The sequence below is a fragment of the Trichechus manatus genome, unplaced genomic scaffold (genome assembly GCF_000243295.1).
Source record: "Trichechus manatus latirostris isolate Lorelei unplaced genomic scaffold, TriManLat1.0 scaffold00058, whole genome shotgun sequence".
Classification (NCBI taxonomy): domain Eukaryota; kingdom Metazoa; phylum Chordata; class Mammalia; order Sirenia; family Trichechidae; genus Trichechus; species Trichechus manatus.
The window spans coordinates 5,138,593-5,153,507 of NW_004443994.1; positions in this window are offsets into that span (position 1 = coordinate 5,138,593).

Here is a 14,915-nt window from a genome sequence, read left to right on the forward strand (position 1 = left end):
TGAAGGTCTTGGTAGCTGTGGACAATTAGTCCTTTGGACTAATCTTTTCGTTGTATCCTGTTCTCTTCATTCTCACTTGCTCCCGAAGAGATGAGACTGGATCCTGTTTTTCTTATCCATTCTGTCACTGTCTATTTATGGGTGCATTTAGGCCATTTACATTCAGTGTAATTATTGATAGGTGTGAGTTTATTGCTCTCATTTTGTAGTGCTTTTTTGTGGTGCTGATGATTTCTTTGTTCCTATTACTCTCCTGTGCCGAATTCCTTTTGTTTGTGGATTTTTTTTTCATTTCTTTTGCTTTCGTAGATTTTGTTTTTACTGAGACTTTGTGGGTTTTCTTCTTTATTTTGATGAGTAGGTTTGTTAACATTTTTTGTGATTACCTTGAAATTTACCCTTATCTTCCTAGGTTTGAACCAGTCTATTATTACTTGGTATTTTCTTGCCTTCTTCTCCATTAGAAAGTTCTATACCTACACCATTTATTCCCTCTTTTATAGTTCTGACATTGTTGTCATTTGCAGATTAACCTCTCTGGTTCCCTGTTGTAAATCTTTTGGTTTTGAATAGTCCTTGAGAGTTCATTTCCTAGGTTGGTGTCTGGTTGGTGCAATCTTGTGTCCTAGATTCAGGCTGTCATCTGATGTTGTTTGTTCTCAAACCGATGGACTCCCTTTAATAATTCTTGTAAGTTTGGTTTGGTTTTTACATATTCCCTTAAATTCTGTTTATCTGGAAATGTCCGAATTTCACCATTGTACTTGAATGAGACTTTTACAAGATATATTATTATTTGTTGGTGTTTTTTTCCAAGGTTTGATATATGTCATCCCATTGCCTTCTTGTCTGCATGGTTTCTGCCACGTAATCAGACTAAGTAATCCAAGCTTAGTCTTATTGTTTCTCCTCTGTATGTGACTTTTTGTTTTTCTTGAGCTGCTCTCAGGAGTCTTTGTCTTTGGTTTTAGCAAGTGATTTTCTTGGTGATTTGCTTTTGGGGTCTATCATATATGGGGTTCGTTGTGTGTCTCAAACGGTTAGTTTTTCATCTTTCATCATATTAGGGAAGTTTTCTGTCAGTAATTCTTCAATGATTCTGTCTGTGTTTTCTGTTTTCTCCCCCTGTTCTGGAGCTCTGATCACTCCAAGATTTTTGCTTTTGATTGTATCTCACATAATTATCAGGGTTTCTTCATTTTTCTTTGTTTTTTTTTCCAGATTTTTCTTCAAACAAAGTTGTATCCAAGTGTTTCTCTTTAATTTCACTAATCCTGTCTTCCATTGTTTCAAAACTGCTTCTCAGCCCTTCTATGACACTGTCCATTTATGAAATATTCTTGTTTATCTTTTGGATTTCTAATTGTTGTTTTTGTATGATTTCTAGTTGTGAATTTATTTTGGCATTTTTTCTGTATTATTTTACAGAATTCTTCCTTTTTTTGTCTGCATTTTCCATGAATTTATCTGCCTTTTCCATGAATTTGTCTATTTTTTCCTCATTTTTGTCTGCCTCTTGCTTCAACTCTTGGATAGCTCTGAATATTAGAGATTTGAATTCCCTATCAGGTAGTTCTATTGCCTTTTCTTCTACTGGAAAGTCATCTGCTGTTTTTTTTGGATGCCCATTGGAACCATCCTGTCTTGTTTTTTCATATGTTTTGATATTGTCTGCTGTCTTCAGGAATTCGGTATTCTCTTTCTTTACTAATTGTAGATTTGTTTGTTTCATCCTGCTTTTTTGTTTTATTTGATTATGTGTGAGCAGGAGGTCTGTGCATTCTTTGTTGTTTGCTGATCTGCGGACACGAAATTTTTCACCTCCTTGTCCAAATGGCAGGGTCAGTTGCTCGGCTATGGTGCAGCAGGGCAAGTCCAGCTGAAGGGTAAGGGCTGGGATGGGTTGTTTGTGGCACATACTGGGGCTGACAAGGTGAGTCGAGGGTCGGTGCAGGGTAGGATCTTGTATCCCATGCCTGTTCTGCTTGGGAGTGCAATGTTCAGCACATGGTGCTAGATATGCAGAAGGGGTGGGGAGGTGGAGGTTGTGATGTGTGGAACTAGGTTGGGTATGGGAAAAAAAGGAGAGAGGAGAGAGAAACAGGAGCAAAAAAAAAAAAAAGTGCTGAGGGAGCCTGCCATTGGAGAGGAGAGATGAGAAGCAGAAATGAAGAAAAACAAAAAGAAAAAATAAAACAAATAAAAATGTTTAAAAAAATGCCCCCAGGGATCCCACCAGCTCGGCTTCACAGACTAAGGAAGTAGCTCCCAAGATGCACAGTACAGCCCAGCTAAAAGGGGTTGGATACACAGCACCAAATATTCAGGAGACAGGAAAAGAAGGTAAGTAGAAAGAGACAAAAACAAAAAAATAAGGAAACACCAAAAGGAAAAAAGAAAGAGAAAACAAACAAACAAACAAAAAAAACAAGAAGAAAAAAGGGGGAAAAAGCCCCCAGGGATCCCATCAGCAGGGCAGCACGGACCGGGGATGAAGTTCCCCAGCCAAGCGGCACTTCACAGGCTGTCAAGAAGAAGTAAAGATGGCATATGGAGTCAGGTGTTTGAGAGAAATGAGGGGGAGGAGGTGAGAGGCAGGGAAGAAACCAAAAGAGGCCGACAAAAGTAATACCAGCAACAAAGAAATGGCACTGAAGAAGCTGGCCGGTGTGGGCAGGGTGAATCCTCATAGCACGGAACTGGCGCCTCCTGTGCCAGGGTCGTGGCCTGCTGGGAAATGGTGGATCAGCCCACTGTGAAGCTGTGGATTGGCCTGCCAGGAAGCCAAGGATCAGCCTGCTGAGAAGCTTCAGATTGGCCTGCTGAGAAGCCGCATATTGGCCCACCAGGAAGCAGCAGATTGGCCCACCAGGAAGCGGCAAAGGCTGAGCAGGGGGAGGCAGGCTGGGGGGGGGGTGGGAAAGCATGTACTGGGTGCTCTGTCTCCTGATGGGAGCTCCATGAATCTGCTTTCTCTTACTCCCTGTCCACCGATCTTGGTCAGGAGTCCAAGATGGTGGATCCGTGCTGTGTTAGCTGATAGGGGACCTTTGCTCATAACTCTCCTCAGTCTCTATTCTTTGTCAGTTTCTTATTCCATTTGGTGCTTGGGTGAGTTCTTTATCTCTTCATTTGATGCTTAGGGTTCCAGGATTGACGTTTGTCTCTGTTTTACTTAGTTTTTTGGGTCTTTGCTGTGGAGGGACGGTGTGGTGTTTCTGTCTATAGTTCCATGATGGCTCCGCTTTGCCTTATTTTTGATGATCGTTGCAAAACAATACATGTGAAATTCTTGGAAAAATATAGAAATGGGAAATCTTACTATGATTTAATTTGATACAAATTGGGACTGTATAAATGATAGGTACCCAAATATGTCAATGTAATATTTTCTCCTGACTATTTTTTCAGACAAGAATATTAAGCAAGAATTAAAAATACTCTTGGTACTCCATTGTCTCCAAAGAAAATTTCTCTTTTAAAACAGACAGTGAGGAATGACTCCACTACTCAGATCACTATACAGTGACTCAGCATTCCAGGCTGGCACAACAATCAACATCCTGTAGCTGCACCATCTGGAACAAACAGCGTCCTTAGTTGATGCTGCAGTGGAAAGGAGAAAACTGAGGGTCTCACATCAACAATCAAATGCTTTTGCCCAGGAAAGACAGCTTACTTTTGCCCTCAGATCAATGGCCACAACTCGTCACAGATCTAGTCAGAAGAAGATGTGGAACAAGGAATATTGTTGCTGATGTCAGATGGATCTTGGCTGAGAGCAGAGAATACCAGAAATTTTGCCTGTGTTTAGTGACTATGCAAAGGCATTTGATTGTGTGGATCATAACAAATTATGGATAACACTGTGAAGAATGGAAACACTTAATTCTGCTTTTGAGGAACCTGTTCATAGGACAAGAGGCAGTTGTTTTAACAGAACAAGGGGATATTGCGTGGTTTAAAATCAGGAAAAGTGTGAGTCAGTTTTGTGTCCTTTCACCGTACTTATTCAATCTGCATGCTGAGCAAATAACCTGAGAAACTGGACTATATGAAGAAGAACATGGCATCAGGATTGGAGGAAGACTCGTTAACAACCTGAGATATGCATATGACACAATCTTGCTTGCTGAAAGTGAAGAGAACTTGAAGCACTTACTGATGAAGATCAAAGACCACAGCCTTCAGTATGTATTACACCTCAATATAAAACAAAAGTTTTCATAACTGGACCAATAAGCAACACCTTGATTAACAGAGAAAGTATTGAAGTTGTCAAGGATTTCATTTTACTTGGATCCACGATCAGTGTCCATGGAAGCAGCAGTCAGGAATCAAACACCTTATTGCATCAGGCAAATCTCCTGCAAAAGACCTCTTTAAAGTGTTAAAATGCAAAGATGCCACTTTCAGGACTAAAGTGTGCCTGACCCAAGCCATGGTATTTTCAATCGCCTCATATGCATGCAAAAGCTGGACAATGAGTAAGGAAAACCAAAGAAGAATTGATGCCTGTGAGTTATGATGTTGGTGAAGAATACTGAATATACCATGGACTGCCAGAAGAATGAACAAATTTGTCTTGGAAGAAGTACAGCCAAATTCTCCTTAAAAGTGAGGATGGAGAGACTTCATCTCACGTACTTTGGATGTATTATCAGGAGGGACCAGTCCCTGGAGAAGGACATCATGCTTGGTAAAGTAGAGGATCAGCAAAAAAAAGGAAGATAAGATGGATTGACACAGTGGCTACAACAATGGGCTCAAACATAGCAATGATTGTGGGGGTGGCACAGCACCGGACAGTGTTTAAGTAGGGTCGCCATGAGTCGGAACCAACTCAGAGGCACCTAACAACAACAGTCATTTGGCCCTGCTTAAATATCACGGGGCTGGGAAGTACCGTTCTCTGTGAGTTCAGAAGAGAAGCAGTTGTCAGTGCACACTAATACTGTCTCCCACACCCGGGTCACTCACATCTGAAGTGATGGAGATAGGATTTAAACCAGGGCTTTTAACTGGTTCAGTTTTGAACTCCTGCTGATAATTTGTATTTCTAACAAGGTTCCTGCTGAGAATTTGCATTTCCACCCCAGATATACTGAATCAGAATCTACATTTTAACAAGATCCCCAGTTGATTCTTATGTATAAATTCCTGGAACTTGTTAGAAATGCAAATTCTCAGCAAGGTTCAAACTGGGACAACTGGTTCACAGCCCTGATTCAAACTTGGCAGCCTCTCACCAGAGCCCAAGTTCTTAACTGTTACCAAACGGCCCAGAGTTCATTCAGTCCAATCTTTCATTTTACTGATAACCAAGCATACTTGCCCAAGGTCAGAAAGCCACGTTGATACTTCTCAAAGTTCTGTCAGCACCATTATGTCACTGATCCTCTTAGCAGCCTGGTGGGTACATGGAGCAAATAGTCATTTTCCAGAGGGTGAGACTGAGCAGCCGAGTACCGGGCCACTTCCCACAGCCATGTTAAGATTACTACAACAGAAGCCAGTCCGTCAGCCCCCCCTGCCCCACCTCTTTTTAGTGGTCTTGAGCTCTTGAGGAAGGAGCCCAGAGAAGCAGCTAAGAGAGCAGAGGAAAGGTACTAAAAGGAAGATGTCCCTGGTGCTCAGTCTATGTACTCTCTCACTAGTGAAGTGGATGGTCTTTGGTCTCCACCCGCCTGACCATATCAGGCTTCAGATTGTCCTTTGGTGACAGCTTTCCTCTTTCAAGGTTGCCCAGGATATTCGTTGTAATCCCATTTCACTAGTTAACAATATGGAGAGTCAGGTGGTGGGTGGATAGGAAAAGGAAGCATACACTGATTTGCCTCCATCTAGTGCTCTTCCCTTCACCAACAGAAACATCCTAACCCGTCAAAGCCATATCCTGGAATTTTACCCAGCAGGCCTCTCCCATACCGTGGGCAGTGGCTAACAGAACAGCCTCTGCACTGGTTGCATGAGTGAGGGGATATGATTGCTAGGAATTAATAGAAGGAATGGGAATGGGACCTAATGCGTTTATTTGTCCTGAGAATTTCCAGTATTCCGTTGAGGTGCTTACAAATACACATATTTAAAGAAAGCAAGGTCTGTTCAGGTCTTCAGTGTCTGAGGCATCAAAATGAGCGGAAAGGAAGAGGCACAACCATTGCTAAAAAAAAAAAAAAATCTATTCATGGTTGCTGCTTCCAGGTATGTGGACTGTGCACTCCCTGAGTCTAGGGGGTGCCATTAAGTTTGATCCACACTGTAGATTTGTAGTCTGTTTAATGTAGTGTCCCTGGTAGTACAAACGGTTAACACACTTGGCTACTAACCAAAAGGTTGGAGGTTCCAGTGCACCCAGAGATGCCTCAGAAGAAAGGCCTGGTGATCTACTTTCTGACAAATCAGCTGTTGAAAACCCAGTGGAGCACAGTTCTACTCTGACACACATGGGGTCGCCGTGAGTCAGAATCAATTCAACAGCAACTGGTATACTTACAGTTTTTTAAAAAAATTGATTTACTGTACTCAAGTGTTTGAGCAAGGAGTAATTTTTCAAAATGTACATTTAGCTGGAGGCAGGACCAAATATTCATATTCTACTACTGATAACAGCCTACATTCCTTGTGCACTTACTGTGTGCCAGGGACTATGTGAGATGATTTACATTCTGTGTTGTATTTGCTCCACACAACATGAGGTAGTTATATCCCCACTTTACAGCTGAAGAAACTGAGGCTTAAAGGATTTAGACACACAGTAAGTGCTGGCTAGGCAGGGCCTGCCTCTGAGATGGAACTCTCAAACACTCTGCTCTACTGCTAGTTCCTCCTTTGTCAGCTGACAAACCTCTCACCCATCAGTGAACTGGGCCCAGAGTCATAAACACAGATCTGAGCCCTGTACCCTACCCCGGGACCAACTTTTCTACTCTGAAGGCAAAGCTCTGGTCAGGCCCCTGTGGCAGGCTGGAGGTAATGTACTGTTGCGTACTGCCCTGTTGCTGAGCTCCATGGGAGCTGTCAGCATGCCAGGAAACATTTAGCGGGGGAAGAGGAAGGGAAAAAAGTACAGTGCATGTGTGTTGCCAGTTATTTAAAATAGGTCAATTACCTCAAACTGTAAAAACATAGTCAAGTTTAAATACTTACAAATCGCTTTAACAAATTTAGTAACAGAAAATTATCACTGCTTGCTCCATTTGTGCTGTATTAAATGCAACCTGTTTCAGAAGCATGGGGTTGACTGATTGTGGGTTATATTAGCAACTCTTTCTCTTTCTTACTTGTATTCAGTCAGCCCTCCATATCCGAGAGTTCCACGTCCTTGGATTCGACCAACCACAGACGGAAAATATTCGGGGTGGGTGGGGTGGGGGGGCGGTGGGGGATGAAGGAAGAAAGTTCCAAAAAGCAAAACTTGAATTTGCCTCAAGCCAAGCACTATGCTGATTCCACACGAATGAAATGATGTGTGGGCATACCCTGCTGTAGCCTCCCACCATTTCACAGATCCTCAGTCTCACTCCAGCTCTCATAGTTTGAGTGTTAAGTGCATACAATCTTATTTTCTTGTCATTATTCCCTAAACAATACAGTATAACAACCACTTGCTCAACATTTACATTGTATTAGGCATGCTAAGTAATCTGAGATGATCTGAAGCATACAGGAGGATGTGGATAGGTTATATGCAAATATTACACTGTTTATATAAGGGACTTGAGCAATAGCCGATTTTGGTATCCACGGAGAGTCCTGGAATGAATCTCTTAGAGATACCCAGGGACAACTATATTCCTAAATTTTGCATATAGACAAAAGTGGTTAAGCTATCATGTGAAGATTGAAAATAAGCCGCCTAATTTCCTGACCTACTTTTCTACATGTTTTGGGGTGGTATTTTTGTGTATAGTATGAGTTATTTGTCCCTGAGTAATCTATGGAGGGAACTCCTGTAGGTGCGGAGGTGAGATTGTCACTGAATCCACAGAAGCTGCAATCTGATAGGTTAGGGGCCTGACCTGACAGAGGCCACAGGGACACCCAGAAGCCAGTCACAAAGATGAATGGAGGACCATATGCCAAAGACCATGCAGAGGCCAAGGAGAAGGTGGCAGTCCCAAAGCAGACATTTCCTCTCTTGTTGTAGCCAGGTAGGAGATGGTGAAAAGGAAGAATGAGCTCAAAAAACAATTACACTGTGTTCATTCTAGAGCCGTTATTCCACTTGGGGGTTAATTGCTGCCGTATGAACCCAGACACTGTCTAATTAGGAATAAGCTTGTACTTGGGCACAATTACCCAGCTAATTGGTCTAGTGCACGTACAGCTCTGAAGACCGGGCGGTAAGAAACAATGGTCAGAAACAAAGTCCTGCCCACTCTGGGGTGTTTCAAAGAAAGGGTACAGAATGTTAGAGTTGGAAGAGATCTTAGGGGTCATTTAGGCCACGGGCTCATTTTGCAAATGAGACCCAGGACGGTGAAGGGACAAACTCCAGGCTCACAGAAGGTCAGTGGTAGAGCTAGCACTAGAGTGTAGTTCTCGCCTATCTCTCAGCCCACGAACAAGTTATTATTATTATTATTGACTGATACCCACACTATAGGTCCCTGGGTGGCACAAACAGTTTGCACTCATCTACTAACCTAAAGGTTGGTGGTTCGAATCCACCTAGTGGCAGCATAGGAGAAAGGTCTGGTCATCTGCTTCCATAAAGATGACAGCCAAGAAAGCTCTATGGAGCACTCTGTGACAGAAGCAACTCAATGGCAATTGTCTGTTTGTTTTTCTCCCTGGGGGTGGGGTTTACCCACACTGTGTTTGATCGACAGGATACAAATAATTGAAAGACTGGCACTGATTGGAAATTGGAAGATGGGCTCGGACCATGAGGAGGATTCTCTGGAAGAGATGCAAATGAGAAGGGGCCTCAGGTCTTCCTGAACCTCCAGGTTTTAATTTATTTCAACAAAACCATTCATACTCTCCAGAAACATTTACTGAGCCTCTATTATGTGTCAGGAAAGCCTCGTGATGTAGTGGTTAAGTGCTATGGCTGCTAACCAAAAGGTCGGCTGTTTGAATCCACCAGGTGCTCCTTGGAACTCTGTGGGGCAGCTCTACTCTGTTCTATAGGGTCACTATGAGTCAGAATCAACTTGACGGCAGCAGGTTTGGTTTTGGTTTGGTTTATTATGTGTCGGGCACTAGGCTAGGTGCTAGGGACAGAAACGTAAATAAGGCATAGTCCCTACACTCAACTGCTGAGTCAAGGGTTACACTGGAAGGCTCTAACACAACTGGCTTCCCTGATGTGTCAGGAAAAGGGACAGAATCACCGAAGACTGTTCACAGCGGAGAACATCTTCTGTCCATATATCCTCCACTACTTGGGATCTTTTACACAGCCCTTTGTAGGGAAGAAATTACTCATGTATCCACCTATTGGTTTGCTCTCGGCTACTAACCTAAAGGTTGGCGGTCCAAACTCACCCAGTGGTGATGCAGAAGAAAGGCCTAGCGATCTGTTTCTGTCAAATGTTACAGCCAAGAAAACCTTATGGGACAGTTCTACTCGGCAACACATGGGGCTGCCATGAGTTGGACTCGACCTGACAACAGATTTTTTTTGGTTTTTTCTTCAAGAGGACTTGAAGCACTTACTGAAGATGAAAGACTATAGCCTTCAGTATAGAGTACACCTCAATATAAAGAAAACAAAAACCCTCACAAATGAATCAATAAGCAACATCATGATAAATGGAGAAAACAATGGCGTTGTCAAGCATTTCATTTTACTAGGATGCACAATCAATGCCCATGGAAGCAGCAGTCAAGAAATCAAATGCTGTATTGCATTGGGCAAATCTGCTGCAAAACATCTTTTTAAAGTATTAAGAAGCAAAGATGTTACTTTGAGGACTAAGGTGCGCCTGACTCAAGCCATGATGTTTTCAATCGCCTCATATGCATGTTATGCACATTATCAGGAGGGATCAGTCCCTGGAGAAGGACATCATGCTTGGTAAAGTAGAGGGTCAGCAAAAAAGAGGAAGACCCTCAATGAGATGGATTGACACAGTGGCTGCAACAATGGGCTTAAGCATAGCAACAATTGTGAGGATGGCACAGGACCCGGCAGTCTTTCACTCTGTTGTACATAGGGTCACTATGAGTCAGAACCAACTTGACAGCATCTAACAACAACAACATATGCATGGCAAAGCTCGACAATAAATAAGGAAGACTGAAGAAGAATTGATGCCTTTGAATTATGGTGTTGGCGAAGAATATTGAATATATCATGGACCGCCAGAAGAACAAATAAGTCTGTCTTGGAAGAAGTACAGCTAGAATGCTCCTTAGAAGTAAGGATAGTGAAACTTTGTCTCATGTAATTTGGACATGTTATTAGGAGGGACCAGTCTCTGGAGAAGGGCATCACGCTTGGTAGAGCGTCAGCGAAAAAAGAGGAAGAATCCTCAATAGATGGATTGACACAGTGGCTGCAACAATGGGCTCAAACATAGCAATGATTGTGAGGGTGGTGCAGGACCAGGCAGTGTTTCGTTCTGTTGTACATAGGGTCGCTATGAGTCGGAACCAACTCGACAACACCTAGTAATAACAATATAGAAGATAAACCAAAACCCAAACCCATTGCTGTTGAGTTGATTCCGACTCAGAGCAACCCTACAGAAGATAGGGATAGTTTAATACAGAAAATATGATTCTGCCTCAGAGAAAGACAGGACATTTCTTTGTATTTTCAAAATAAATTCAATAATATGCTCCCACAACATGTGAATTTTATTTCAGCTTACTTGAATGAAGAGCAAACAGACTCAAAAGCTGTGGTAGGTCCTTTTAAATTCCTCGACCATTTCGGGACAAGCTCTTCTTTATTGGAAAGAAGATATTTCAGAGAACTCTTTGTTTTTTTCCTATGGAAACTAGATTGTTGTAAAAGTTGTAAAACACCTTTTCTCCTAGAAATTAAACTTTACATAGCAACTGCATACATATTAAAAGTGGTGTCAGAATTATATGTCTGCTAGGATATGGACTAATGGAAGAGGTGTGGAGGGTGTCTGCGGGTAGAACACAACTGAATGGAAGCTAAGAGTTTATTAGCTTTACAAAAAACTACTCATTCAACATGATAAACAATACTCGACAAAGAGTAACCCTCTAATGCTGGTTTGTGTGTTCATTTATTACTCATTTATTCACTCGACAAATACTTGTTGAGTGCTTAAATGTGCCAGGCACTTTGCTAGACACTGAGTAAACAAGAAAACTAAGCGTGTGCAGTCCCTACCTTGAAGGAATGCACACTCTAGAAAGGAGGTACATGTCAAGTAAGCACACGTATCAGTCAATTTAGGCAAAGTTATGCTGCAGTAAGGTCCCTGGGTGGCGCAAACTGTTTATGTTCAATGACTAACCCCAAGGTTGGTGGTTTGAACCCAACCAGGGGTGCCATGGAAGAAGGGCCTGATGGTGATCTGCTTCTATAAAGATTATAGCCAAGAAACCCTTATGGAGCAGTTCTACTCTGTAACACATGGGGTCACCATGAGTTAGAATCGACTCGATGGCAACATTTTTTTTCCTTTTCTTTTTTTTTTTATGCCGCAGTAACGAATAAGCTCCAGATCCTAGCGATTTACTGTAACGAAGGTTTGTTTCTTGCTCACGTTTACGTCCACTACTGCTCTGCCTTCTGCGCTCTTTTGGACCAAGGCTGGAGGAGCAACCCCTTTCTGAGACACGCCACCTTATAGCAGAAGAAAGAGTGATGGCAGAGCCGCACAAGGACTCCAGCATTTATAATTATTCCCTCAGAGCAGCAGTCATTTCCATTCACATTTCATGATCCAAAGCAAGTCACATGACTAAATCTGATGCCAATGGGTAGGGAGATTTAATTTACACAAAGGGGTCAGGTAGGAAAAAACAGCAAATACTTTTGAAACAATAATATAAATCAACCAAAACGTACAAAAAAATATGTCAATAAATTCTAAGAAATGCTATGGGGGAAAAACAGAGGGCTGTGCATAAGAATGACAAAGATGAGTGATTTAGATGGGTGATGATAGCTCTGGAAAGATTTCCTTGAGGAAGTAGTATATCAGTTCAGTTCTAAAAGACGAAGAGAAATTACCAAGCAAACGAGCTGGGAGAAGAATATAACAGACAGAGGAACAGCATGTACAAAAGTCCCGAGGCAGGAAAGAGCTTGGCATGCTTGAAATGCTGGAGACAAGCAGCACAGGGTTGTGGTCAAGAGCAGAGACCCTGGAGCCAGGCAGCTGGGATTGAAATCCTAGATCTATCCTGTACTAACCATACATTACTTAACTCTCTGCCTCAGTTTCCTCATCCATAAAATGGGGATAATACTAGTTCTGACCTTATAGGGCTGTTGTGAGGATTAAGTGTGCTTGGCTCATGAGAGTTACTATTATTCATGGGAGGAAGATCGTGGCTGCTGGGGTGTGGTGAGTCAGACAAAACGAAAGAGATGAGGCTGGAGAGTAGTTGTAGGAGCCATGACTTTGAATGGCTTGGTAAAGAATTTGGATTTGAATCCTAAATACAATGGGTTCTATACAAGGGAATGACTTAGTCTAACTTATATTTTGTAAGTCTTTTGTCACGTTCTGGGGAGTAAGATAGTCCTCATCTAGATAGCTATCCATTGTTGAAACAAAATAAAATTCTAGAGAGATACCAAGAAGGGAAGGAAGGAGAAAGGGTAGGAGGGAGAGGAAAAGAAGAGGGAGAGAGAGAGAGAGAGAGATGAGTTTCAGACTAGGAAAGATAATTGGGGGAGGGATGAGAGGAGAGTGCTGTCTTCTCCCCAGTTTGTCCAATATTAGAAAGAAGGCGTTTGTTTTAATAAGCATGGGGAGAAGACAGAAGGGTGGTGAAGGCTGTTCTCGTTAAGGTCTCAGCAGCCAAGCAGCGTGCACAATGAAAGGCAGGCAATTGAGTGGGCTGAGCTGCAGCCTGGCTCAAAGAGTGGTCCCCTGACCTCCGTGGCAGTGTGTGGGGGAGGGGGGCTCACCACTGTTCTGATGACACCAATATGGAAAGGGCTTTTACACACAAGGAGATTCTTAGGGAAAGTGGCTCAGTCCTTTGGCTTCCTCTAAACTAGTGCATCCTCACAGAGCCTACCTCTGGTCCTCCCTTTCTCCCCCCTGCTCACCACCAGGAGCTGCAGGAGTTGCTGGGACGCAGAGTGAAGGGCTGGACAAGGCTCCCGGTAGTCTTGCCATGCGATGCTTTTGGGAAGATGGCACTGCTTCAGCAGCTGGATGACAAAACACTGTTAATGGCACCAATAAAGAAGTGTGAATGTAATTTTCTCCTCCTCGTTATTTCCTCGGTATTTGGCATATTATTTAACAGATCAACTGGCCAGTCATGATCCCTTCTGAAGCCAAGTCTTTCTTTCTGTGCCGGAAGCTTCCTAAAATGCTGGGATTCAGATATAAGCTCCTCAGTCGGAAATAGGCCGTAAAGGAAATAGGCCGTATTCATCTGGAGTACCTGAGAGATTCCGAATGAGAAAGTGGTTGAGTTCTCTCCAAGTTTTGGAAGCTCGGGGCTTGGGGAGGAGGACAGCATTCCAGCCTTTGGGGGTGTTGTTGCTTTAGAAGAAAGAGCAGTTTGGTAGAAAATGTACTTCTTTGTTAGCTGCTATCGAATTGGTGTGACGACCACATCACAATTGCATGAAAACGCTGCCAGGTCCTCTGCCATCCCATGATCAGTTAGAGATGTGACTGCTTACAGATTGATTGTTCTGATCCATAGGGTTTTTCCTGGCTGATTTTCGAAAGTAGATCTCCAGGCCTTTCTTCCTAGTTTGTCTTAGTCTGAAACTCCACTGAATCCTGTTCAGCATCAGGTAACGCGCAAGCCTCCATGGACAGATGGGTGGTCGCTGCACATGAGGTGCATTGGCCAAGAAACTAATCTGGGTCTCCCACATAGGAGGCAAGAATTCTACCACTGAACCACCAGTTCTCCCACTTCTTGTGCCACGTTAAAATATATGTATGTTGAGTTGGAGATGTAAAGCCGAGAATATATGCAAGCAGAATAAAGGAAGGCAGTCTTTTGGAGCTTTGGAGTGAGTAGACGTGGCTATGATGATAACTACCATTTACTGAGGGGTTACTCTGAACCAGGCACTGTTTGGGCACCTTACTACATTCGCTCACTTCATCCTCGTAACAGGCCTGGGAGGTAGGCAGTATTATCATTCTACTTTATTGGTGAGGAAGCTGAGACACAGCTGTTGTTGTTGTTAGTTGCCCTGCTGTCGAACCAATTCCAACTCATGACCACCCCAAGTGTGCAGAGTAGGGTTTTCAAGGCTGTGACTTTTCAGAAATAGATCACCAGGCCTTACTTGAGGCACCTCTGTGTGGGTTTGAACCACCGACTTTTCAGTTAGTAGTCCAGCGCTTAACCATTTGTGCCACCCTGGAGACATAGTTAAGTTAGGTAATTTACCCAGGCTCATACAGTTTGTAAGCCTGGGCAATCTGGCTTCAACATCTGATCACATAACCATTGCAACTCAGACCCTGGCACTCACGTCTGACCATACTCCTTAAATGCGAGAGGGAAAGGAAAGAGATATACGTAATCTTACATAGACATGCACTTTTTCAAGAAGGAAAAACAGATAAAACAAAACAATTGTTATCTTTTCAGAGTAGTACTAGACTGTGATTGGGAGGTGGGCTTTTCACTTTTCTTATGGACTGAATTATGCACCCCCCTCAAAGATATGTTGAAGTCCTAATCTGTATACCTGTGAATGTGACTTTGTTTGAGGAAATAGGACTTTTCTTGCAGATATTATCTGTTAAGGAGGTCTCACTGGA